Below are 26951 nucleotides of genomic sequence, written 5' to 3' on the forward strand. Positions count from 1 at the left end.
GAATATTACCACCGAATGCCAGTTCAGCCTTCCTTGACTTCTGCTGTGGAAGGAAAGATGACCTAACATGTACTGATAATTTACTAAATGCCTACTTTCTAACGCATTATTTGATTTAATTCTTACAAAAACCCTATACAGTTTTCTCATTCCCACTTTTAAAAACATAGAAACTAAGACGCAAATACAAAATAAAAATACTGAATTAAGAATTAAGACACGGAGATATTCTTACCCTAAATATCATGCTGTTTCTCGTAAGTTATATTTCCTCTCTTAGAAATTATTCCTGACTGGATTATTAATGTCTGATAATGGCATTATGCCATGACTCTAAATTATCATTAATTGTCAACAATTTTAAAAAGGGATTTTTCATCCCTCTGACTATTCAAATGATACATGCTTATCATAGGAATTTCTGAAATATATAATATGAAGACCAGCAATGATTCTCACTTTTACCAAGTCACCCAGAGGGAAAACTCCATTTTAAATAATTTAAAATATAATTTTAAAATAATACGTTTTAACTTTATGCACCACATGTGTTTTGTGTGTCCCTACTTCCTGTCTTGTCTACACAAAGAACTGGCACATTGGAAAAATTCCAGGCAGAATGACAGCCCTTTGAGAAAGATCACTTTGATCAAGGTTTTTTCCTAAAGTCCCAATGGCTGATTCCATTTAATGCTAGGCCCTCCATAAGCAAATGCCCCAATTCTAATGTTCAAATCAAGGAAAATTGGAGATTAACTTTTAGAATGGCCAAGTAACAATCTCTCAACTACTCATTCTTTCACACACAAAGACAAAAATACTGACACAACAATTAAAAGTAGTCATTTACAGAACTCTCCAAATTAACCAAAGCCACTGAGCTGTATTGTCAGGCCTAAAATAGTGTAAGACACGTGGAACTTGAGCCATTTGTTCCTCTCCTCTTACCAGACATGCCTCTCACTCTGCCCAACCAGGAAGGTTTCCTGCCCAGGTAATTCCACATCAGCTGCACCAGCTGCACTCTACCTGGCCCTCCACCAAACTGGTTTCACCTTCCAGCCAGCCAGCCACCCAAATTGTTCAAACAAACTAGTCATATCTTCCTGAGAGGAAACAAGGCCCACCTCCCCCCATTATTACAAAGTCTACCTCCCACAGCTACTTCTGTTTGACTCTATTTCCAAGTACAGCCTCTGTGTGACCACGCAGAGCACACAGTGTCCTCTTCCCACGGGCTGTGAGTTAACGTGACTGATAAACTGTGTATCCCCTCTGTCCAGTGTTGGCTATCGTGTTCAGCCAGCTTGTACTATTTATGCTAATGACGGCCTTCTTCAGCAACTGAGTGAGCAGGGATGATCAGAACAAGAACAAACAAAATCATCTCTGCAAGAGAAATTATTGAACTTCTTTAGACAGGGGGTGTGTGTGACATTTTAAGTCGGGGTTCTTCCCATCCCCCTGCTCTCCGTACCCTAGTGGTGCAATAGCCTCAAAAAGCCAAGTCTTGCAGCCAGTTCACAAGACTGAACTCTTGTAGCTCTGTAAGAAACACCATCTCCAAAACAGTCAATACAATGTTTGAACATCCAGCTCCACGGAAAATCTCTATTATTGTGCTATTACAGCCGTTTTATTTAACTCCTATTTCAGCCTAATCAGGGTGGGGAGGGGAGGAGTACTACCCCCAGGTCATTACTGAAGCAGTTTCAATCTGCTAGCAACCCTGCAACTACCTAAAACTATTATTTCGGTTGGAGCAAAAAAGCCTGACCAAGAATTTAAAAGGAAATCTTCACGACCAAAATGGCTGTCAGGAAATTTGAAAAGCTTCAACCTATTTCTGAACATCTAAAAGACTGTGTGAGCATGCACACAGCTCTGGAAAGACCTGGTTAAGAAGAAAGCTCCATTAAATTCTGGCCAAACATAAGGCCCTAAACAAGTAGAAAGTGAAAGCTAAGGCTAAGGCTGTCTTATAAATGTCCTGAAGTTTGAAGGGATGCCTTTGTACAGATCCCCTTGGTAAAGGTAGAAGATATACAGGCAAGTTATTTGAGGACATCTTCTCATCAAACATTGCATTGGCTGACCACTAAATTACACTGAATCAGGGGTGACTCACAGGAAGCCTGGTTTAACACTTTAAATAAGAATTATTTTATTTTATTTTTTTTTTAATTTTTTTTTTCAACGTTTATTTATTTTTGGGACAGAGAGAGACAGAGCATGAACGGGGAAGGGGCAGAGAGAGAGGGAGACACAGAATCGGAAACAGGCTCCAGGCTCCGAGCCATCAGCCCAGAGCCCGACGCGGGGCTCGAACTCACGGACCGCGAGATCGTGACCTGGCTGAAGTCGGACGCTTAACCGACTGCGCCACCCAGGCGCCCCTAAATAAGAATTATTTTAAATTAGGGGTGCTTGGGTGGCTCGGTTGGTTGAGCATCCAACTTCGGCTCATGTCATGATCTCGTGGTTAGTGAGTTTGAGCCCCGTGTCAGGTTCTGTGCTGACAGCTCAAAGCCTGGAGCCTGCTTCGGATTCTGTGTCTCCCTCTCTCTCTGCCCCTAACCCACTCGCATTCTGTCTCTGTGTCTCTCAAAAATAAATAAACATTAAAAAAATTTTTAAAGAATTATTTTAAATTAAAAACACTTAATTTTTTTTATTAAAAAAAAAAAATCCAGCAGTGTTCGTTGCATATTGAAGGAAATACAAAATCTATTGAATTAGTCTAGGTAAATCTCTGAACAAATACACAGCAATGAGATAAACAACAATGACAACAAAATCACACTAACAAAAAAATCTGGGTGGGGGGACTTGATACCAAAGTTGTTACAATGTCCAGTTCTCAACCAAAAATTTTGAGACACGGGGCGCCTGGGTAGCTCAGTCAGTTAAGCATCCGACTTCGGCTCAGGTCATGATCTCACAGTTTTTGAGTTCGAGCCCCACGTCGGGCTCTGTGCTGACAGCTCAGAGCCTGGAGCCTGCTTCTGATTCTGTGTCTCCCGGTCTCTCTGCCCCTCCCCTGTTCACACTCTCTTAATAATAATTTTTTTTTAATGTTTATTTATTTTTGAGACAGAGATAGAGCACGAATGGGGGAGGGTCAGAGAGAGAGGGAGACACAGAATCTGAAACAGGCTCCAGGCTCTGAGCTGTCAGCACAGAGCCTGATATGGGGCTCTAACTCACGGACTGTGAGATCATGACCTGAGCCATCCAGGCGCCCCTCTGTCTCTTAATAATAAATAAACGTTAAAAAAATTTAAAAAAATATTTGAGACATGCAAAAAAATTTTTTAAATAAATAAATGAAAACAAAACAAGAAGTGTGCAACATAAAATGGCAAAAAGGATTCTGAAAATAACGTCCCTTAGCGACTCACATTTTAGTACAAAAAGATTTTAAATCTATTATAAATGTTTAAAGAATGAAAATAACTAAGGAAATAATGAAAAACATGACAACAGCACCTTACCAAGAATAGTAAAAAGAGATCAACACAATTAAAAAAAATAAATAACTAAATAGAACTAGTTCTGTAGTTGAAAGGCACAATAACAGAAAAGAACAATTTAGTAGAGGGACTCAAAATCAAGAGTGTAGCAGGCAAGAGAAGGAATCATCAAACTTGATAGTTCAAGAGAAATTATCCAGTGTTAGGAGCAGAAAGAGAAGGAGCGAAAAAATGAACAGGGCCCCACAGACTGGAGAGATATGAATAAGCCTTCCAACATACACATATTGGGAATGTCACGAGGTGAGTAAAAAGTAGAAAGGACAGAAAAGGTTTTTGAAGAAACAGTGGTCAAAGACTTCCCCAATTTGATGAAAAATATTAATCTCATCAGATGAGACTACCAATTGGATTACCAATGAACTCCAGGTAAAATACACTCAAAAAGTCACAGCTAGACATCTCATAGTCTAATGGAGAACAAAGATGGAGACAAAATCTTGAAAGCAAGAAAAATAACTTGTATAAAACCATTTCTCAATAAGAATAAAAGCTGACTTCTTATCAGAAACCGTGGAGTCCAGAAAGCAATGGGATGCCATAGATTTAATATAGATTAAAAAATAATCTATAAACTAAGAATTCTATATCCAGCAAAACTATTCTTCAAAAAATGAAGAAGGAATTACAAGAAAAAAAAAAAAAACTAAAGGAATCTGCCAGTAGTAATTGTGTCCTATCGTAGTCACTAAAGAGAGTTCAAGCTGAAAGGACATTAGACAGTAACTTGAAACCACATAAAGAAATAAAAAGCATCCATAAACATAACTATATAGGTAAAAGTAAAAGAAAGAATAAATGTCTTTCTGTTTGTAACTATTTTCTACTATCTTATTTAAAAGCAAATACATAGAGCAATAATTATACAACTGTGTGGATGGGCTTATAGTGCACAAAATGTAATCTGTATGATAATTATAATACAAAGGAAGAGGAAGAATGGATCTCTATTGGAATACACTATTGTATGCTATTGAAATGAAATCTAATGAATATCAATGTAAACTAGATTAAGATACGAATTGTAATCTTCAGGACAACCACAAAACCAAACCCTCAAAAAATACGAATAAGAAAATTAAAATGGTATACTAAAAAGTATCTATTTAACACAACAGAAGGCAGTAATGAGGGAATAGAGGAACCACAAAGAGACATAAGACCTACAGAAAGTGAATAGTTGATGTAAATCCTACTTTATCCGTAGTTACATTAAATGGAGTAAGACTGTAACCAAATGGCAGAGACTAGAAACTGAATTTAAAAACCACCTAAGTATTTGCTGTTTACAAAAGACACTTAAGTTTTAAAGGCACAAGTAGATTTAAAGTAAAGGGGTGGAAAGATTAATATAAGAGCATTCATCAAAAAATAGCTTAGGGGGCTATATTAATATCAGACAAAAAGAGACTTTAAGACAAAAATTGTTTCTAGAGATAGATATTTTATAAGGACAAAATGATCAGTTTACCAGGAAGACAACAGTATGTGTATATACCTAACAGCAGAGACTTAAAATACATGAAGCGAAAACTAACAAAATTAAAGGGAACAATAAACAATGAAACAGTAATAGTTGGAGACATCACTACCCTACTTGTAATAATTGATAGGGGTTGCATGAAGGACAATTTAATTTCTTAATTAAAGGCACCTAGATTGATGCACTTTCCCTCAACAGAAACCGAGCATTTTTGACACGTCCTTTATTTTACCTTCAACGTCTATCGTCACCAAATCTCAACATGTGTCTTAAATCCAGCAGCTTTTTCTGTCACTAGTTGCTACCACCTTGGTCTAAAAACACCACCATCTCTCCTTAGTCTAGTCTAATACACATACATGCTAGCATCTCTCATTTCTATCTTATCTTTCCTTTCAGTTCATTGTTTTAAATAATAGCAATTGCCATATATTTTTAATGTTTGTTAGATCCTGTCACTACCCTGCATGCAACCCCTATGAGCTTTCCATTCGATGTGTAACGAAATCCAAATTCTTGTCAGTGGCCCATAAAGCTCTCTTTATTATCTGGGCCTCCCTAAGTCTCTAAGTTAATTTTGCATTCCTACGTCTCCATTCTCTTACCACATAGCCTCTTTCCGTTGATCAAACCCACCAGGCTCTTTTTCAGCTTTGCTATCAAGCCTTCTATTCCTTCCACCTTAAATTCTTCAGGTCTCAGCTTAAACCTTCCCCAGAAGGTACCTTGATGCTCCAATTCAAACCATGCCTCCTTACCACTCTTTCTTTGGGCACTATAGTTTGATTACATATTCATTCGTGGTGTTATTTACAAGATTCTTTGAAAACTGAACGCAACCTTTATCAGCTGTTACTTCATTTTCTTCAACCATTTCAGCTAAGGAAAAATATGCACAGCAAATTTTAATTTGAAACTCAAAAATAATTACAAAAGGTGAAATGTTCCCTGTGACTTCTTCAGACTATACTTACCTTCTGTGAATGATTTCTCTTCTGAAGTAAACTTTGAGGAGAGAGGGAAAGATTTATAAATCTCTTTAGTTTTATGTAGCTGCAAAAAATATGTTTTATGGTTAAATTCTTCCTGGGCGTCTTTTTGCCTAGGATCAAAAATCCTTTTTATCTCTGGTTATTCCATCTCACTGTCAACATGCATAATCCTCGGTATTCTAGAATTTTATAAAGGTCATTTGAATATGCTTTAATCAGGCTTTAAACACATACTCTTTTATGGTTGTCATTATTAATAATAGCCAATGGTGTCGTGGTTTGTGGTTATTTTAGACTAACTCTGAGGGCTGTTCAGCAAGATGGGGTTAAAAAACATTGAGCGGGTACAACTTCTTAAAGTGTATAAAATTGGTTAACATTTTTTGAGAATATATCTTCTTTGCTTAAAATATTGGTAATATTAAGAACATTGCTTTTTAGTGTTCACAAAGGGTGTTTCAAACTTTTTCAGATAATTTATTTCTCTAACATGTTAACAGTCTCCTCAATTTCTGCTATTTGGAGACTATGGTGACCTCATTGGAAAAGCTTTCCCTCTAAAAGTGATTGACTGGGGAGCCTGGGTGGCTCAGTTGGCTAAGCGTCTGACTTTGGTTCAGGTCATGATTTTATGCTTTGTGGGTTCGAGCCCCACATTGGGGCTCTGTGCTGACAGCCCAGAGGAGCCTGAATCCTGCTTCTGATAATGTGTCTCCCTCTCTCTCTCTGCCTTTCCCCCACTTGTGCTCTGTCTCTCTGCCTCTCAAAAATGAATAAATGTTCAAAAAATTTAAGAAAAGTGATTGATCAATTTGAGAACATTTGGCTAAGAAGTATGTTACATTTCACACTCCTTCAACATTTGGTGCCATTAGTGTAGCAAGTATTTCTGACTGACATAAACATAGGACACTGTGCCCAGAAGCTATTTATAAGAAATTGATCATTTGCCTCAACACTCTTTGGGGAGGGGAAAAGTTCGGATTAATTTTCACTATCAGCGTATAAAAGGAAATACATTAACTTTTAAAGCTATACATCATAGGGGTGCCTGGGTGGCTCAGTCAGTTAAGCATCCGACTTCGGCTCAGGTCACGATCTCACGTTGCGTGAGTTCGAGCCCCGCGTCGGGCTCTGGGCTGATGGCTCGGAGCCTGGAGCCTGCTTCCGATTCTGTGTCTCCCTCTCTCTCTGCCCCTCCCCCGTTCATGCTCTGTCTCTCTCTGTCTCAAAATTAAATAAACGTTAAAAAAAAAGCTATACATCATATATATTCTATAAGAATTTAGTTTCTATAATTTGCCATCATAACACAAATCAGTAGTCTCTGCTTTGGAGGGAAAATAGTTTTCTATACAAACATGTAAGCATACTTATATATACATATCCCGATATCCCATGCATTAACAAGGTATTTTGGTTAAAAAGGTTTATTAAAATGAGTAGGTAAATAGAGACTAAGTAGTAAGGAAGTTACCTTTCCATGACTTGGTTCCTCTGCTCTGTTATTCCTGAGCCATACGTTGCAAGTTCAACTTCCTTACTAATGAAAACCAGTTGCTGGGATAATGTTTAACTCTTAAGTACCATTTTTCCAAGGAAAACATTAAAATTGGTCTCAAATGTGTGCTCACTCATAATGTGAAGATTTCAAATAAATCTCTTCTAAGAAAATAAAGACCATCCCAACTCTTCCCAGACGTAGCAAAGACTCTTAAATTTTCAATTTCTAGTTGACTTGAGGGAAATGACTCATTCCATCGTCTAGTAGTAACTGTAGATACCAGAGCCTCTAGAGAGAACTCACGGATGCCTACTTCACGAGGCTAGCAAAGAAATTGTAAATAAAAAATATGTGGAGGGAGAAAAATACCTCAAAATTTTAAAGGGCCTTTGAAAGGGAGTAATCTATTTCAGTTCTATTCCTCACTCTGAAGGTGTTTGAATTAGAGTTACTTTGTGTCACTGTAAAGCCTCCAGGAAGGCAGATCCTGAACCACTGCCTCCCCAAAAGCTTTCTAGCTAGTATTTTTACATCACTTTCATGAAGAGTTTGAAGCATTGTTTGTGCCCTTTTGAACCTTCCTTTGCTCAATAAACAGAAGGCATATTTATTTGGCACATATTTATAATATTGAGTCAAGGTGATGCAAGGAATTGGCAATTAACCTATCAGGAATTTAGAGTAGGGAATCCTACTAAAGTGCCAGATTCTTTTTGCCAATGCCAGTGCCAGAATTTTATATGGAAGAATCTAAGGGGCAATGGTCTGAATATGAGAATAGAGGGATTGTCTAGGAGTGAAAAAAAAAAAAAACACGATGTTTAACGGGATTGCATATTTATTTGGGACAGCTTGAATCTAATTTGCTTAGCAAGCACTGTTTTTAACTTGGATTTTGTCTTTATTTGGTGACTTAAGGGACAAAAGGTTTACAGTGAAGGACTCTGATGTATAAAGAATTAAGAAGATCAGAGAGGTTCCTGGGAAATTAAGGTAAGCCAAAGATTATGTGCCTGAACTTGTTGAATCAGAATATCTACACAGAAATACTATTATAAGAACTTGTATGTGACTGAGAATTGGAATCTTTAAGGATATTCTTTTTTTTTTTTAATTTTTAACCTTTATTTATTTTGAAAGAGAAAGAGACAGTGTAAACAGGGAAGGGGCAGAGAGAGAGGGAGGCACAGAATCAGAAGCAGGCTCCAGGCTCTGAGCTGTCAGCACAGAGCCTGATGCGGGGCTCGAACTCACAAACTGTGAGATCATGACCTGAGCTGAAGTCGGACACTTAACCGACTGAGCCACCCAGGCGCCCCAAGGATATTAATAAGTTTAGCTACTGCCATCCATATGCCATATTTACTACATAAAAGTCCCTTACATATCATCAATCGTGTTTATAACTATAGTCACTTTGCCAGTCCTCGTACATTGGTATCTTTGTGGTCAACCATTTATCCATCTGATTTGTAGTTATTTAGGATCTGCTGGTGGCTCATTACTTCATTCTTGTATCTTACACCTTATATGTTTGCTTAACTGTATAGAGAAACTTAAAAAAAAAAAAAAAAAAAAAAAAAAAAAAAAAGCTCTATTGCTTCAAGGGAGCGACCTGGTCTAGATTAGTCTAAAAATATATAAATATAAAATATTCTGAAAATATTTAAGCTATGCATTAAGCAGAGTATCATACTGATCTTTCTCATGTGGAATATAGTCCCAGTTTCCATCTGGTGACCTTTAAAATAGTCTTCTGTCTCTTTGACTTCTGAGTTTGCTTCCTATGTTCTTCTATAGCCCACTCACCTAACAGCACAGCCAAACAGGATGACTTTTCTTTTTTATTTTTTTTAATTTACCTCCAAGTGAGTTAGCATATAGTGCAACATTGATTTCAGGAGTAGATTCCTTAATGCCCCTTACCCATTTAGCCCATTCCCCCTCCCCAAACCCCTCCACTAACCCTCTGTTTGTTCTCCATATTTAAGAGTCTCTTATCAAACAGGACTTCTTGATGATTCCTACCAATGCCTTACAGTGTTCTACCCCTGTGCCCACGTTCCAGTAATTTCCTCAATCTAGAATACTCTTTTTATTATTCATACTGTTTCCTGTCATACTGTCCATATTGTTCCTTTTGAAATTCTATTTGCAAAGAGCTTTAAATGCCACATCCCTCCTCCTGAAGCTTTTTTTTTTCTTTCTCTCCTCAGACATAATTGGCACATAGCTTTCCCAATACAAAGTGGAAAAGTGATCTACTCTGTGCCTTTCTATTGGTTGATATATACCACTTTCTATCCTGTATTAGAGCAGTTTTTATCCTGGGCTTGTCTATTTTATCAAATTGTAATCTCTTTGAGGACAAAGGGCAGGTACTGTTCAACTCTGTGCCCCTTGTAGCCACTGATGTTCCATAGATATTTTTTGAATTGAAAGCTCATTTGGCATGGTAGTAGTTCCCTGGGTTCCATATACACAGATAATCTTTGACAGTAATACTCAAGCAACTGATAGTGTCAAGATGATCACCAGCTGGAAATCTGTTAGAAATTAGAATCTCAGGACCCACCCCAAACCCACTGAATCAGAATCTGAATTTTACAAAGACCCTAGGAGATTAGTAGACCCTTAAAGTTTGAGATACACTGTATAAAGTTCATATATTTTACAGTAAAAAAGTCTGCAAGTGACTCTAGTATTTAGCATTCATTAAGTCACGTACATTAGACAACAAGGCTCACTGTTCTCAGTCCTGGGTGACTGATGGAAACAGAGGAATCCAGGAGGCACACAGTAATCAAGAAAAGGAAATTCGTTTTTATACAAAGATATTAGCATTACTATGAGGCAAAAATGAAGAAGCATTCAATATCAGATGCTATATTCTAATTCATGTTTGTAATCACTATGTTCTCTATATGCAATGTGAAAAAGACCTGTCAGAGTGTTCTCAAAATTACACAAAGAAATTATGAAAGTCTCTGTAAGAAGAGATCTATAGATGAAAGCTTTTCATGAAAAAGACTGGGGGACACCTGGGTGGCTCAGTCGGTTAAGCATCTGACTCTTGATATTGGCGCAGGTCATGATCTCACACTTTGTGAAATCGAGCCCCACATCAGGCTCTGCGCTGACACTGCTGAGCCTGCCCGGGATTCTCTGTCTCCCTCTCTCTGCCCCTCCCCCACTTGCGTACGCACAATCTCTCTCTCAAAGTAAATTTTTTAAAAATTTAAAAATCTTTAGAAAAAAAAGAAGAAGAATGGATTGTAAGGACTGTAAAACAGAAGAGGAATTCAAAGATTACTGAAATAGACTGAGAATCTATATGGGTCTGAACAAAGGAAGTATCACTAGAAGTGAAATGTAGAAATGGAATTTGAAAAATTTTGGAGAATGAGCATCAATAGATTCTGGAAAGGCTGTGGGGAATTTGAAAATGACTGCACTAATGATTCTTGGAGAGAATTAACTGAGAGAACAAATACAAAAGGGGAAAAAAAAGAGGTAGAAAAAAACACCAGAGAAATGATGCAAAGCATAGATTTCAGCTACCAAACCCCCACTGCCCTCCAAAGCCCACTGCCTTCATGCATAATATTGCCATGATCCTGAAAAAAATAAGATGCTGAGGGTTACTTTAAGTTTCTGGACAATTTCCATTTGATGACCAGAGAAAGTAGAAAACAAGGTTAGGTATTTGAAAGTCATGTGCATGAAATGTTAATAGAAAAGACAACATAGTTACTATTTCTTCAACCTCTCCCTAAAAACATTATCATTAACTATTCACGCCTGTGCATTCAGAAGTGTTAAGATTGTCCAAATTTCGTACCCTTGCTACTTGTTATCGTTAAATCCACTTTAACAAAATAAAGCTGAAGTATGTAGTATGATAACTTTCTCTTTATTCTTTCTGCTTATCTTTTGGAACACATGTGGTTGGTAAAAATTTGCAATGAAAAAGTCCATGCTTAGGGTCTAATGGAACCCAATAAATATATAAATGAATATATAAATGAATTTCATGCATGGGAAGAATTTTTATTGGGGATAGTATTATTTTAGACACTTATATACATATAAAGTTGTGAACAATCAAAAGAATAGCATATTATAAATTAGTATTTTTCAAACCGTTTCCTCAACATATTTAAAACTTTTGCAGATAGTTTATAATATAATTTGGTTTCATTAAAGGTTTTAAGCTTCAGCCATAAAAATTTTATACATACATTTAAAAAAATCAAATATGAATTTATTATTCTAGGTAGCTCATTTACCTATAAAACGCAGTATTTTCTGAGGTGTCATTTGTAAAATGAACTTCGTGGTCCATTTAAATTTGGTAGGGATAGATGGTTTGGGTTAATTTGATGGTGAAATAACAATATTCAAGAAACTTTATTGTGAAATACAGAGACAATTTCACACCTGCTCTTGATTCTATCTCATAGAAAAAATTTAAACAGGGCTTTGGGAAAAATGTAGTTTAGGAACTGCTATAGTTTATCACTGTAAAATTCATTTCTATAATTGTGCAGTCTTGGGAGCATTACTTGTTAATTAGCTTTAATTATACTTTCAGTCAATTACTCAAAATCTGACCTTTTCTCACAAAAGTCAGACAAGAAGAATATAGGTGAGGCACAGGAACTAAACTATACACAATAAACAGGTTGGCAATAGTAATTTATTTTTTGCTTACCTATTCAATACTTGGGCAAGCATTACTAGTTACATTTTCTCTTTTCCATTTTTATGAAATCCATTACCTTTACCACAGAATTCTCTCACAAAGTAGCACATAAAAATGTTATTTAACCTTTACAAAGTAAGCAACTTAAATGAACTTTTGATTATCTGGAATGAATGTTGATAACTATCATGTAATCAAGTCTTCATTTACTACCATATATGTGAAAAATAGATCCTATAGACAAAACTTTGAGTTACGTTATCTGTAGGGAAATAGATCTTTCATTTAATTTTAATATGCTAATACCATTCCTTGCAGCAAAAAAATTTTACTAGTTTATATTGCTTTCTAAGGTATATAAATTTAGCACAGGCCATTTTATGGGACATGGACAGGTGACAATGTTAATGCCTTGTTCTTGTCCTCTGCTATGAGTGAACCATGCATATTCCATAGCTACTTGTGCCTAAAATTTATCCTAAGATTAAAGAACCATAAAAATTATGTAAATTTATAAATTATTGGGGAGATTTAAAAAATATATCTGTTAAATGGTACATTGGGGAAAACTGAAGTACATAGAATTCTTATATAAAATAATCTTTATCTGGTGACAAGTCATAATGAAAAGTTAACATCACCAGTCAGCTCTACAGTGTATGTCCTTTCAGGGTTTGACATTACTCTTTTTACAGAGCTGTGGTTAAACTATATTACCAGTTTTATATCATGGTTTTACACTAAAAATTATACCCAGAAGTTTTCAGTGTTATGTTTTAAAACCTTCATATAATTGTTTTAATGGTTTCCTCACAAGCTCTGTGTATGTTCATTAATTTTAAGTATGAACATAGTAACTTAATCATGAGTGATTTTGATGCTCTTAAGAGATACGTTCACATATTTAGAGTCCACAAGTTCTGCCTCACTACAATATTTCCTGGTCAAGTCCAATTGCTTCTTTGCAGGAGACTTAAAGGAAGATTCTCAAGGTCTAAGTGGCATATGGTCGAATATTTATAAATAGGATCTTGATAGCATTGGAAGCAAATTAAATAAAATTCCATCTGCATTTTATTTATTTTTTAAATTTTATTTATTTTGAGAGAGAGAAAGAGAGTACAAGTGGGGACAGAACAGAAAGGGAGGGAGAAAGAATCACAAGCAGGCTACACAGCATCAGGGCAGAGCCCAATGCAGGACTTGAACTCACGAACCACAAGATCATGACTGAGCCGAAACCAAGAGTCAGACACTTAATTGACAACCACCCAAGCTCAGGTGGCCCTGTTGCATTTTACATAATTTTAATAATTTTTTAGTACCTCTATAGGTCTGGTCACTTTGTTGATGTGGGAGTCAACAGCATTGTGTAGAATTTAGTAGTTTTACTAAAATAAGTACATTGTGCTTTTCTTAAAAGGTCTGAAAGAATATTAAAAAGAATGCAGAAAACTTTACTTAATCACCCCAAATTCTCCTTGATTTTACCCCAGGCTTTCAGAGCTCTACTTTTGGTGTTCTTTCCTCCACTGAATTAGAGAACATATATTAAATTTCTGGGATTCCATAATTTCTAGCACAATGTTCTCTATATTACAACTTCAAATTATTAATGGTGAGGATGATAGTGAAAACAAAGAGAAAGGAATGGTAAACTTTAAAATATGAACAATCAACAAGTATTAGTTTTGACTAGACATGTAATAGCACTGAAGCTCTCTTCAAACTCTCCATGCTGTTGGTACAATGTATGTATTGATGCATGCAGCATCCAGAGCACTGGGCTCATAAATGACTCTTTAGCACTCCCTCCCCTATCTGCTTATTGGTTGAATTGTATGTTTAATAAAAGTCAGTTATGTGTGGACCCAAGCTGTTTATTTCATTGAGCTTATTACTGAATTTCATGGTTTAATTAAATATTTTAGAATATAACTGCAGAGAGAGAGACAATTCTTATTTCCATGAAAGTTAAATACTTCGGAAAGTCCAATGGCAAACAAACAAACAAAAAAAAATGTTGATTTAGATCTATTCAAGATAACCATAAAAGGCTAGAGAAAAAAATTAACCCGGAAAGAACCCTGATTTTGATTACTTCAAATGTGTTAAGTTCTTGCTCTAGTTCAAAGACAATGACACCAGAAATTATAGATAATTCAAATGTGTTAAGACTTATTCAAGAAAGGTGTTGGGAACCTTCAATCAGCCTATCCACAACATAAACAAAAACAGCTTTTCCACACATTTTTAAATATATCTTAAAGTGTTTAAAATATGAATATATCTTTTTATAATTTTATATTTTTAAACTTAAAAAATAAACTAAAAGGAATAAAAGGGCTCAAATTGTAAAGCAGAGTTTAAATTGATGTTTTAGTTTTAACACTAACTAGCAGAAGAAATTTGGGGTATATACTACTCAAAGCCAAATTCCTCTCATCAATAAGACATAAGATTTGGAGTAGATAACTTGTATGGTCACCTCCAGTTTTGTTTGTTTTTGGGTGTTTTTTTTTTGGAGGGGAGGAAGTAAAGGGAAACTATTATTACATAGGCAGTAAGTTCCAACATACTATGAGAGAGGAAAAAAAACTGGATAAACCAAAATTGTTTAAGTATTAAAATCTTTGGGGAAATGAGGAATCAGTAGGTTTAGTTGAGTATAAAATAGCCCCCTCCACTATCCATTCTTTTCTTCATTCTTTTCATGATTGGAAACCAAGTTTTAACAGGAAACATGACTGCCCAGGCTGATACTATGTTTCCCAGTCTCCCTTGCAACTGGGTATGGCTAAAGATTTTATTAATGGGATATGAATAGAAGTGATATATATACAATTTATGGGGCAAAGAAAGCATACTCCTAAAACAGATGTGGCTCTTTTCTTGAGCTAGCATTGACTATACAAATCATAGAGATGTCCTAGAAGGTGGTGAAACACCAGTATGGAAGAAACTTGGTTCTTTGGATGACTTTGTGGCCTAGATAGTTCTTTCTCACACTACCCAACTACCTCAGGAGTTTTATACAAATATTAAGTAAACATAGAACTTTTCTGAGCCATGGTTTTTATACAGTAGCTAAGCCCACAACATGTATTTAATCAAAAGGTTTTTTTTTTTATTTCATCAAAATAAGCAATTACTATTTATTATTATGGTAGGACTAATTTCTATTTATAATCTTCATTTTAAGCTTTGGTCGATATAACAAAATTAGTGCAATTTAAAATTTTCCATTTATCTCTGCTCAAATATATTTTAAGCTTCTTGAGGTCAGACTCTTACTTCCTGGAAGCTCCACTTCCAAGCATATATCTCAATAATGACAACACCATAGGGGTGCCTGGGTGGCTCAGTCAGTTAAGCATCCAACATCGGCTCAGGTCATGATCTCGTGGTTTTTGAGTTGAGCCCCGCACCGGGCTCTGTGCTGACAGCTCAGAGCCTGGAGCCTGCTTCCAATGCCCCTTCTCCTCCTCTCTGTGCCCCTCCCATTCTCATGCCCAGTCTTTGTCTTTCAATAATAAATACACGTGAAAAAAAATAATGACAACACTATGCATACTCATGGTATGTAAGAAGTATTTTCATAGGAGGATAGTAGACTTACAGTAGTTCAAATCTCAGCTCATATTCTTATTGATCAAATGACTTTTGCCCAATCTTTACACATAAAGTGCTTATGCATACCAGCTACTTCATAAATGCTACTTCTAAGAGTATACTGTAAAATTTATAGATAATTGCGAAGCAAGCTAAAAAATGTTTTTTTGTAATTCATCACAAATTGGTTTTACCTGTGTGTTTCTTATTTCTTTGTTGAGATGCATCATCAGAAGCTATTTTGAAAGAATTTAATGGTGTAATGATATTATACCCTTTCTTGTTTTCTATATACTTTTTGCCTTCATTAGATAAAAATCCACTGAAAAAAGACATATTGGGTAATAATCACAGATATACCAAATCTATTTCTTAATATCTTTGTTTTCTTAATAATCTTCAAAATCAGTTTCAAAAATGTTCCATAATTTCACGTTATTACATTTCACTTTTAAAAACTCAAGATCAAAAGGTTTAAGATGGTAATGCAGGAAGACCCTGAACTCACCTCCATGGACATTCCTAATCTGTGCCTATAGATAGAACAATTCCTCTTGAAGAAGAACTGAGGGCTGACTGAACAGATTTGCACAACAAAGAGTAGAGCGATTGCATAGACTATGGCAGGAGAGATGGAGACAGGTAATGAAGGGAACCCCATACCAACAATATGAAAACTGCAGTGGGAGGAGTGATACTGAGGAACCAAGAGCAGCTTGATCCGCCCTCGGGCAAAAAAAAAAGCTCCATGGTTTAAAAGGACACCTAGAATATAAAGGAATAGCCCTCTACCAAATGGAGGAAATTGTCTCTGGGGTTGGAGGGGCAGGCAAGTGCTATTGATTATGATCCTCCTCCATCTTGATAATGCAGAGGGGAGCAGAGTAGCCAGCCTGCCACCCAAGTGAGGCTGAGCCCCTGGCCCACACCGGCCCTGGACACAGAAAACCCTGGGGCACGGGAAAAGGGCTGCAGTTTTTAAAAAGCAACCAGAATATATAGGAACCATCCCTAGAACTCTACCAAATGACAGGAGAGTTGCTGGCACTCTCTCCAGGTTTGGAGGGACAGATGAATGCCTTTGTTTACATTCTTGCTCTAACTTGAAGGGACAGAAGAGAGCAGGGTCTGAGTGCTCTGGCGGGCCAGCTATCTTCGTGAGTCCCAGGGCCCTGGCATACAACAGCCCCAGCTTTCCCATGAAGGCGGCCCTAGTACAGCGTGTACTGGGATATCCCTGGACAGTGTCAACTACAGCTCCAGTCATCTTGCCAAGGTAACACAGATGCAAAGCACCCAAAACACCCCAGGCTTATACCCACTTCAGTCCCAGATGACTCACAAGGGTACCCTCTGGCAGAGAACCCCAGGACCTCCAGCCTATGCCTGCTTCAGCTCTAGCTGTTCTACCAGAGATCCCCCTGCACAGAGTACCATAAGACCCCCTGGCCCACCTAAATTCCAGACTTTTTTCCAGGGTATTCCCTACATAGAATGCCCAGGGACACCCCAGCTTGCACTCACTTCAGTTGTCCTGCCAGTGTAGAGAGCCCTGGGAACCACCTGAAGTTCATTCTCACTTCGGTTTCAGCCATCTGATTAAGGCAGCCCCACCTTGGAGTGCTCTGAGACCCCTAGCCTATGCCCGCCTATAGCTCCAGCCAACCAGCCATAACTACCAGGCATACAGTCTGCACAAGAACTTAACTACACAAGGCCATTCCTTTGAGGTTAGGAGAAGTAGCTATTCTATCTAATTCATAAACAGAAACACAGAAAGTCAAACAAAATGAGAAGACAGAGAAATGTGCTCCAAATGAAAGAATAAGAAAAAAACTTGGAAACAAAGTCTAAACAGAACAGATAAGCAATCTACCTGATTAAGTGTTCAGAGTAATAGTCATAAAGATGCTCACCGGACTGAAGAGTAAATAAACTCAGTGAAAACTTCAACAAAGAGATAAAAAAATAATAAAAAAAGAACCAGTTAAAGAACACAATAACTGAGATGAAAAATATACTAGAGGGAATCAACAGCAAATTATAAAGATTATAATAAGAGACAAAAAAGAGCATTACATAATGATAAAGGGATCGGTCCAGTAGGAGGATATAACAATTGTAAATATCTATGCACCCAAAAATGAAGCATCTAAATACATAAAGCAACTGTTAACAGACATAAAGGGGGAAATTGATAGTAGCACAATCATAGTAGGGGACTTTAACACCCCACTTACATCAATGGAGAGATAATCCAAGAGGAAATCAATAAGGAAACCGTGACACACTAGACCAGATAGACTTCATCTGTATATACAGCACATGCCATCCCAAAACAGCAGAATACACATTCTTTTAAAGTGCATATAGAACATTCTCCAGGATAGATCAAATGTTAGGGCACAAAAAAAATCTCTCAATAAATTTAAGATGATTGAAATTATCAAGAATCTTTTCTGACCAAAATGGTATGAAACTAGAAATAACTTACAAGAAAAAAACTATATAAAAAAAAGGGGGGGGGGGGAGATGGGCACAAAATGTAGAGGCCAAACAACAGACTACTAAACAAATGGGTCAATGAAGGAATCAAAAAGGAAATCAAAAATGCATGGAGAGAAATTAAAATAATAACAATCCAAAATATTTGAGATGCAATGAAAGAAGTTCTAAGAGGGAAGTTCATAGAGATACAGACCTACCTCAAGAAACAAGAAGAAGCTCAGATGAATAACCTAACCTTTCACCTACAGGTAACAGAAAAAGAATAAAGCCTAAGGTTCATAGAAAAAAGGAAATAATAAAGATCAGAACAGAAATAAATGAAATAGGTCTTAAAAATGATAGAAAAATCAATGAAACAAAAAGCTTGTTCTTTGAAAAGATAAACAAAATTGATAAACCTTTAGCCAGACTCAGCAAGAAAAAAAGAGAAACCTCAAATAAGATCAGAAATGAAAGAAGAGAACAATGGACATCACAAAATACAAAGGATTATATAAGACTACAACAAGAAATTATATGCCGACAAATTGGATGACCTAGAATACATGGATAAATTTCTAGAAACATACAGTCTTTAAACACTGAATCAGGAAGAAATAGAAAATCTGAACAGATGAACTACTAGTAACATAATTGAATTGGTAATCAGTAAACTCCCAACAAACAAATGCCCAGTGCAAGATGGATTCATGGGTAAATTCTACCAAGCATTTAAAGAATTAACATCTATTCTCCTCAAACTACTCTAAAAAATAGAAGAGGAAGTATGTCTTCCAAATTCATTCTATGAGGCCAGCATTACTCTGCTACCAAAGCCAGGCAAAGACACTACACAAAAAGAGAAAACTACAGACTAATATCCTTCATGAACATAGATGCAAAAATTCTCAACAAAATATTAGCAAACCAAATTCAATAATACAGTAAAAGGATCATTCATCACTATCAAGTGGGATTTATGCCAGGTATGCAGGATGGTTACCCATCTGCAAATCAACCAATGTGATAGATCGTATTTATCAAAACAAAGGATAAAAATCATAAAATTATGTCAGTACATGCAGAAAAAGCATTTGACAAAATTCAATGTGTTCATGATAAAAACTCTTAACAAAGTGAGTTTGGAGAGAATATACTTTAACATAATAAAAGCCATATATAACAAACCCATAGCTAATATCATACTCAATCGTGAAAAACTGAGAACTTTTCTTTCAAAATCAGAAAAAAGATAACGATGTCTACTCTCACCACTTTTATCTAACATAGGACAGGAAGTTCTAGCCACAGAATTCAGACAAGAAAAAAAAAATTAAAAGCATCCAAATTGGCAAGGAAGAAGTAAAACTGTCACTATTTGCAGATGACGTGATGCTACATATAGAAAACTCTAAAGATTCCACCAAAAAAATGTTAGAACTAGTCACTCAGTAAAATTTCAGGATACAAAATCAATAAAAATAAGTTGTATTTCCATACAGTAAATCAAAGTAGCAAGAAATTATGAAAACAATTCCATTTACAGTTGCACTAGAAAGAATAACTAGAAATAAATTTAACCAAAGAGGTGAAAGACACGTACTCCAAAAGTTATAAAACATTGATGAAAGAAATTGAAAATGACACAAATAAATGGAAGGATACACCAGGCTCAGAGATGAGAATTGATATTGTCAAAATGTCCATACAACTCAGAGCAGTCTGCAAATTCAATGCAATTGCTATCAAATTACCAATAATATTTTTACAGAAATAGCATAATACTAAAATTTGTATGGAACCACAAAAAACCCAGAGAAGCCAGAGAAATCTTGAAAAAGAACAAAGATGGAGGTACCATAATTCTAGATTTCAAGATACACTACAAAACTGTAGTAATCAAAACAGTGTGGTACTGGCACAAAAATACACACATAGACCAATGAGAGAGAATAGGCCAGAAAACAAAAAACAAACAAAAAAACAAAACACACTTTTAAATGGTTAATTAATCTATGACAAAGAAGACAAGAACATACAATGGGGCAAAAACAGTCTTTTCAACAAATGGTGCTGGGAAAACTCAACAGCAACATGGAAAAGAATGAAAGTGGACCACTTTCTTTACAACATACACAAAAATAAACTCAAAAGGGATTAAAGACCTAAATGTGAGGCCTAAAATCATAAAACACCTACAACAAAACATAGATAATCTCTTGGACATTGGCCTAACTTTTTTTTTTTTTTTGGCTTGTCTCTTCAGGCAAGGGAAACAAAAGCAAAAAAAATAATAAATAAATAAATAAATAAATAAATAAATAAATAAATAAATAACTATTGGGACTATACTAAATAAAAACCTTTTGCATAGCAAAGGAAACCATCAATAAAGTAAAAAGTAACCTAGTGAATGGGAGAATATATTTGCAAGTGATATATTTGATAAGGGGTTAACATCCAAAACAGATTTAACAACTTACACAACTCAACATCAAAAAGCAAAACAATCTGTTAAAAAATAGGCAGATGACTGGAACTGACATTTTTCTAAAGACATATAGGTGCCCAATATACACAGGAAGAGATGCTCATCATTACTAATTATCAGGGAAATGCAAATCAAATCCACAATGAGATATCACCTTATGTCTGTCAGAATGGCTAGAATCAAAGACACAAAATAGTAAGTGTTGATGAGCATGTGGAGAAAAGGGAACCTTCATATCTTTTTAGTGATAATGTAAATCGGTTCAACTGCTGTGGAAAAGAGGATGGAGGTTCCTCAAAAAATTAAAGAAATACCACATGATCCAGTAATTCTATTACTGGATTTTTACTAAAAAAAAAAAAAAAAAAAATGAAAACACTAGGTTGAAAATATATATGCACCCCTATGTTTATAGCAGAATTTTTTACAATAGCCAAGATACAGAAGCAGCCAAAGGGTCTATTGATAGATGAGTGGATAAAGATGTGGTCAATGTATACAACAGATTTACTTAGCTATAAAAAAGAATGAAATTTTGCTATTTGCAACAACATGGTGGGAACTACAGGGTATTATGCTAAGTGAAAAAGGCAGAGAAAAATAAATGCCATATGATTTCACTTATATGTGTGATCTAAAACACAAAACAAATGAACAAACACAAATAGACTCATAAATACAGAGAATAAACTTGGTTTGCAGTGGGGAGGTGGTTTGGAGGAAGGAAAAAATAGGTGGAGGTGATTAAGAGGTATAAACTTTCAGTTATAAAATAAGTCACAAAGATTAAAAGTACAGCATGGGGAATTTAGTCAATAATATTGTAATAACATTGTATGATGACAGATGGTAACTGCACTTATCCTGGTGAGTGTAACTGAATGTATAGAATTGTTGAATCACTGTGTTATACACCTGAAACTAATGTAACTTGTGTGTCAAGTATTCTTTAATTAAAAAAAAAATATGTCATAGGGGAAAAAAGATCAATTTCAAATTACATTATGAAACTATAGTAATCAAAACAATATTGGACTAACATAAATGCAGATACTTAGGTCAATGGAATAGAGAGTCCAGAAATGTACCCATGCATGTATAACCAACTAATCTTTGACAGAGATGGAAATGGAAAACAATGGAAAAGGATAGCCTCATCAATAAATGGTCAAGATACCAGATATCTACATGCAAAAGAACAAATTGGACCCTTATCTTATACCATACAAAGAATCAACTCAAAGTGGATTAAAGACTTAAATGTAAGACCTGAAACTGTATAACTCCTAAAAGAAAACATAAGGGGCAAAGCTCCTTGACATTGGCTTTAGTATTGATTTTTTTGTATTTGACACCAAAACACAGGCAACAAAAACAAAAATAAACAAGTGAAACTAAAGTTAAAAACTTTCTATTTTGGAATGGAATGGAATGGAATTGGTTTCATTAACATACTTCGAAAAATGATCAGCATCTATACTGTAAAATCATTAAGAAGCTAGCAGCAAAGGGAACAATGAAATGAAAAGGCAACCTATGCAATGGAAGAAAATATTAGCAGACTTTATATCAGATAAGGGTTAATATCTAGAATATATGAGAAACTCCTATAACTCAATAGTAAAAAAACAAAAATAACTATTGAAAAATGGGCAAAGTACTTGAATAGACATTTTTCCAAAGAAGACATACAACCAACATGTTTATAAAAATATACTCAACATTGGGGCGCCTGGGTGGCGCAGTCGGTTAAGCGTCCGACTTCAGCCAGGTCACGATCTTGTGGTCCGTGAGTTCGAGCCCCGCGTCAGGCTCTGGGCTGATGGCTCAGAACCTGGAGCCTGTTTCCAATTCTGTGTCTCCCTCTCTCTCTGCCCCTCCCCCGTTCATGCTCTGTCTCTCTCTGTCCCAAAAATAAATAAACGTTGAAAAAAAATTAAAAAAAAAAAATATACTCAACATAATTTATCATTTCAAAACCACAATGAGATATCATCTTTCACCTGTTAGGGTGGCTCATAATCAAAAAGATAAAAGATAACAAGTGTTGTCAAGGATATGGAGAAAAAGGAACCCTTGTATGATATCAAGGCATAAAAATTCGTACAGCCATTATGGAAAACAGAATGGAGGTTTCTCTAAAATTAAGAATAGAACTACCAGATGATCCACTTATGGGTATGTTTTCAAAGTAAGTGAAATATTATGGATATTATGCTAACTAAAACCAGCCAAAGAAAGACAAATAGTGCATGATCTCAGTCATTTGTAGAGTCAAAAACAAAGCAACAACAACAGCAGCAAACAAACCTTGAACTCAGTAACAGAAGATTGGTAGTTACTACAGGGTTAGGGGAGGTAAGGAGGGTTAAAAATGGACATGCTGGTCAGAGTGGACAATCTTTCAGTTATAAGATGGATAATTTTTTGATCATAATGCATAACATGGTAACGCTAGTAAATAGTAATAATGTATTATATACTTGAAATTTGCTAAGGAAGTAGATCTCCAATGTTTTCATCACACATGCATAAAAACTGTCAGTTGATGTATATGTTAATTAGCTTGATTGTGGTAATTATTTCACTATCTGTACATATAGATAGATCTATATAAAAAATCTAAATTTATACAACTTTTGTCAATTATACCTCAATAAGCTGCAGGAGAAAAATTAATGCTACACCATAATGCTATTGTTTACTTGATATGTATTCCATACTTTTAAGAGATTTGGATTAATAAATAGGAAAGGAAATTATTTCCATTTCTGTTTATTAGTTGGTAATATTTTATCCTTTAAAAATAAAACTTAATATGTGATGCTTTATCATGTCAAAACACATTTGATAGCATCTCCTTTGGAATTTATTGTAATGAATGAATATAAGTTTATATGGAATAATTTCCAACTTTATAAATAGTACTCCATTACTTGTCATTCTAATAATTGCATGTCAGGAAAAAGATATTTATAGTCACTAGTGGGAATGTACATTGCCACATTTTTGTAAAGAAATTTATCAATAAGAAGCAGAGACTTACAAATTTGCACTGTATAATCTAGTCATTCTTTTTTGGAAACCTACTCTAAGGAAATAATGACAGACGTGGACAAAGATTCAAGCAAATAAACTGGTTATAGCAGCATGTTTAAACAACAAAATGCAAAATAACCCAAGTATTCCAAAGTGATAGATTAGTTGAATAAATTCTGTATGTAAGTAAAATAATAAAGTTACATTTTATGAAGAACTCTTAATGTTTTGATAGCTGCTTATGATGGAAAGTTAAATGAGAATTTCTTTAGAACAAAGCATTCTTGTAAAAATATATCTGAAGTATGCACTATAATAACTAAGTGAAAATATAATGAATGGTTTTTACTTCCTTTTTGTTGCTTTCCTGTATTCTCTAATTTTTTTATTGGGAAATATTATATTTATGATTTAAAGAAAAGTGTTCTTTTAAAAAATACTACTCTGCTCTCTACTTTGATCTTAAATTTCACTGTCTGTACAACATTCAGCACAGTTGTCTTTAGAAAAAGATCTCTAGCGTGCTACAAATGATTACACATAACAATCTAAAAGATGGTTGCTATATTTATGCCAATGTTTTATTTTTTTCCACTTAAAGCAGTATTTTCATAGTGGGATTTATCTTCTCTCTTATCCTCTACAGATTAAGGTTCCTCCTCCTTTCACCTTTCATTTTAAGTGGCTGGTAGCCTCCAGGTTTTTCCCACACTTCCTATTTGCACAGGGCTCTGTGCCCTATTGCTCGTGTTAAAGTAGGAAAAAAGAAACATCTGGGTTTTGAAAAAAGCAAATATTGTAAGAACAAAGGCATGAAAGATGGATTTTATTTTAGTACAGACTATTGTTCAGTCATATGACTTTCTTTTGTCACATAAACACACATGGCAAACAAAACACGCTGAGAGAGTTTTTTCTCTCTCTCTCAAAGTTGTCTGTATAAGGACAAAATTAAAAAAGAAAGTTGAGATAATCATCTAGAATTTTGCTTCTTTAAACATGCTACACAGGATAAAATTAGGCATATAGCACTAATTATTCAGAATAGGGTCTATATTGGCATTTCCAATAGAACTCTTTGTGATGATGGAAATGTTCTATATCTGCATTGCCCAATACCATAGTCGCTAGCCACATGGGGTTATTTAACACTTGGAATGAAGCTGATGTGACCGAAGAACTGAATTTTTAATTTTTGTACTTTCAATGAATTTAAATTTAGTCAAAATCTGCCTTGTGTTTATGAGCAACCCTATTAAACAATGCAGGTCTATTCAAATCTGACCTGAATTCAAGATAACCATGGGTGACTTCCATATAAATGCTTAGCTATAAGTTCTTATTATTATTAAAATAATTTTATAATAAAAAATAATAATTTATGATTTTTCAAGGAATAATAGTTATTATTGCCAAACATACTTAGAAAGTCGAACACAATTTTTAAAATAAAATAAAGTCATATTACAGTGCAAGATAGTACCAAAATACTTGCCTAATCAAAAATATGAAGGCTAAAATTCTGTTTGGAAAATGCCCAAAAATAGTAGAAGAAAAGAACATTTCGTGTCCCTGCCAAATCTAAGGAATTAAATGGGATTTTTCATTTTTTAAGTTACAAAACACAGTAAATAAATTCCATTTTTACAAATGCATTACATCGTATATAATGAGACATTTGTAGATATTTTAAATAACTGTACATTATACTTGATAAAGTTATGTCACTGTAGTATATAAAAATGTTTTGAATATACAGGAAAGTAGAAAAACTCCATCTCCCAATTAACTGAACACAGCCACTATCATCATTGTATGTTTCCTTTATGATTTCACCTACATTTGCTATGTTTTCCTGTGTAATTGGGCAATATTACTAAAAATTCTTCATAGACATGCTAAATGACTGTATAATATTCCACTTAGTGATTGTGCAACATTTAATTTCTAGTTGTTTCTAATATTTCTAATATTATTTCTAATATTTCATGTTAAAATAAGGCTATCATTCGCCAATTTTTTAATGTTTATTTTTAGTTTTGAGAGAGAGAGAGAGAGTATGAGTGGAGAAGGGGCAAAGAGAGAGGGAGACACAGAATCCGAAGCAGGCTCCAGGCTCTGAGCTGTCAGCACAGAGTCCGACGCGGGGCTCAAACCCACCAACTGTGAGATCATGACCTGAGCCAAAGTCAAGCGCTTAACCGATTGAGCCACCCAGATGCCCCTCATACACTAACTTTTAAAAGTGGTTTGTTACTATCAACAATAAATATGGTTTTTGTTCTCAGACAAAACTTACGTTGGCCCTTTTCTGAAAGAACTTTCTGTAGAATATATTATAATAACAATTTCTAGACAGAAGGAAGAAAGGAGGGATTTTCACAAAATTTGTTTAGGTAACTAAAATTTTGACTTTTGTTATTGCCAAATACCACAATAAAGTCACCTTCAGTTTTTCTCTGTAAATGCACATGCAGTTATATCACACAGAGAAACACTGTATTTCCTCTTTTTGCTCACAGACAGTAGCAATTTACCTTTTCCCAACCTATTAGAAAAACCAGCCTCTGTATACATAGGCAGGTGCTGTTCTAAAACCCCTCAATGATACATGTTTCTTGTCAACAGAGAAAGTGTAGAAAGGAGTTCTCCATATGCCTTTTTGGTCTTGAGTCAGCTGAGGAAACCTACCCGTATGGCCTTGTAGGTTCACTAGCATTTAACTCCCAAATGTCCACCTCTTCTAGGCTTTAAACCTATTCTTCCTATTAAGTAACAGACAATCTGGAGATGTTGAAGTTATTTCCTATCTAGGAGGCCAGATTTACAGTTTCTCAGACGTAGGGTTTTCAATTAGAGAAATTAAAGATAAGCAGGTCCATGATTGGTCTTGTCCCTAGAGGATTTAGTAAGCTCTCTGCTAAGGTTCAACAATAATAAAACAACAATAATTAATACAAAGTGCTTTAAAGAGGAGTCAAACATTTGGAAGGAAAACCTCTGTGCCACCCTTGATCAGATACAGAAAGAAGAAGATGAAGATGTTTCTTTATTTATATTTCACACACTTTATCATCAGCGTTTAGCAGATATTGAGCAATTCGG

At 35.2% G+C, this 26951-nt stretch overlaps 2 long non-coding RNA genes across 3 annotated transcripts in view; one reads left to right on the plus strand and one right to left on the minus strand.

Moving 5' to 3' along the window:
* The window catches only part of LOC147577213 (uncharacterized), a 410290-nt gene that overhangs the window by 340155 nt on the left and 43184 nt on the right, over positions 1-26951 (plus strand). For both annotated transcript variants that reach the window (XR_015240031.1, XR_015240030.1), the window contains exon 5: positions 8431-8505. This is a non-coding gene — a long non-coding RNA (uncharacterized LOC147577213). The remainder of the gene's footprint in view (positions 1-8430; positions 8506-26951) is intronic.
* Positions 1-26951, minus strand: part of LOC147577214 (uncharacterized) — a 323491-nt gene that overhangs the window by 18087 nt on the left and 278453 nt on the right. The gene's annotated exons all lie outside the window — the stretch shown is intronic.

The sequence above is a fragment of the Puma concolor genome, chromosome C2 (assembly GCF_028749965.1).
Source record: "Puma concolor isolate L17-30 chromosome C2, mPumCon1.1.hap2, whole genome shotgun sequence".
In the NCBI taxonomy this organism is placed as follows: Eukaryota; Metazoa; Chordata; class Mammalia; order Carnivora; family Felidae; genus Puma; species Puma concolor.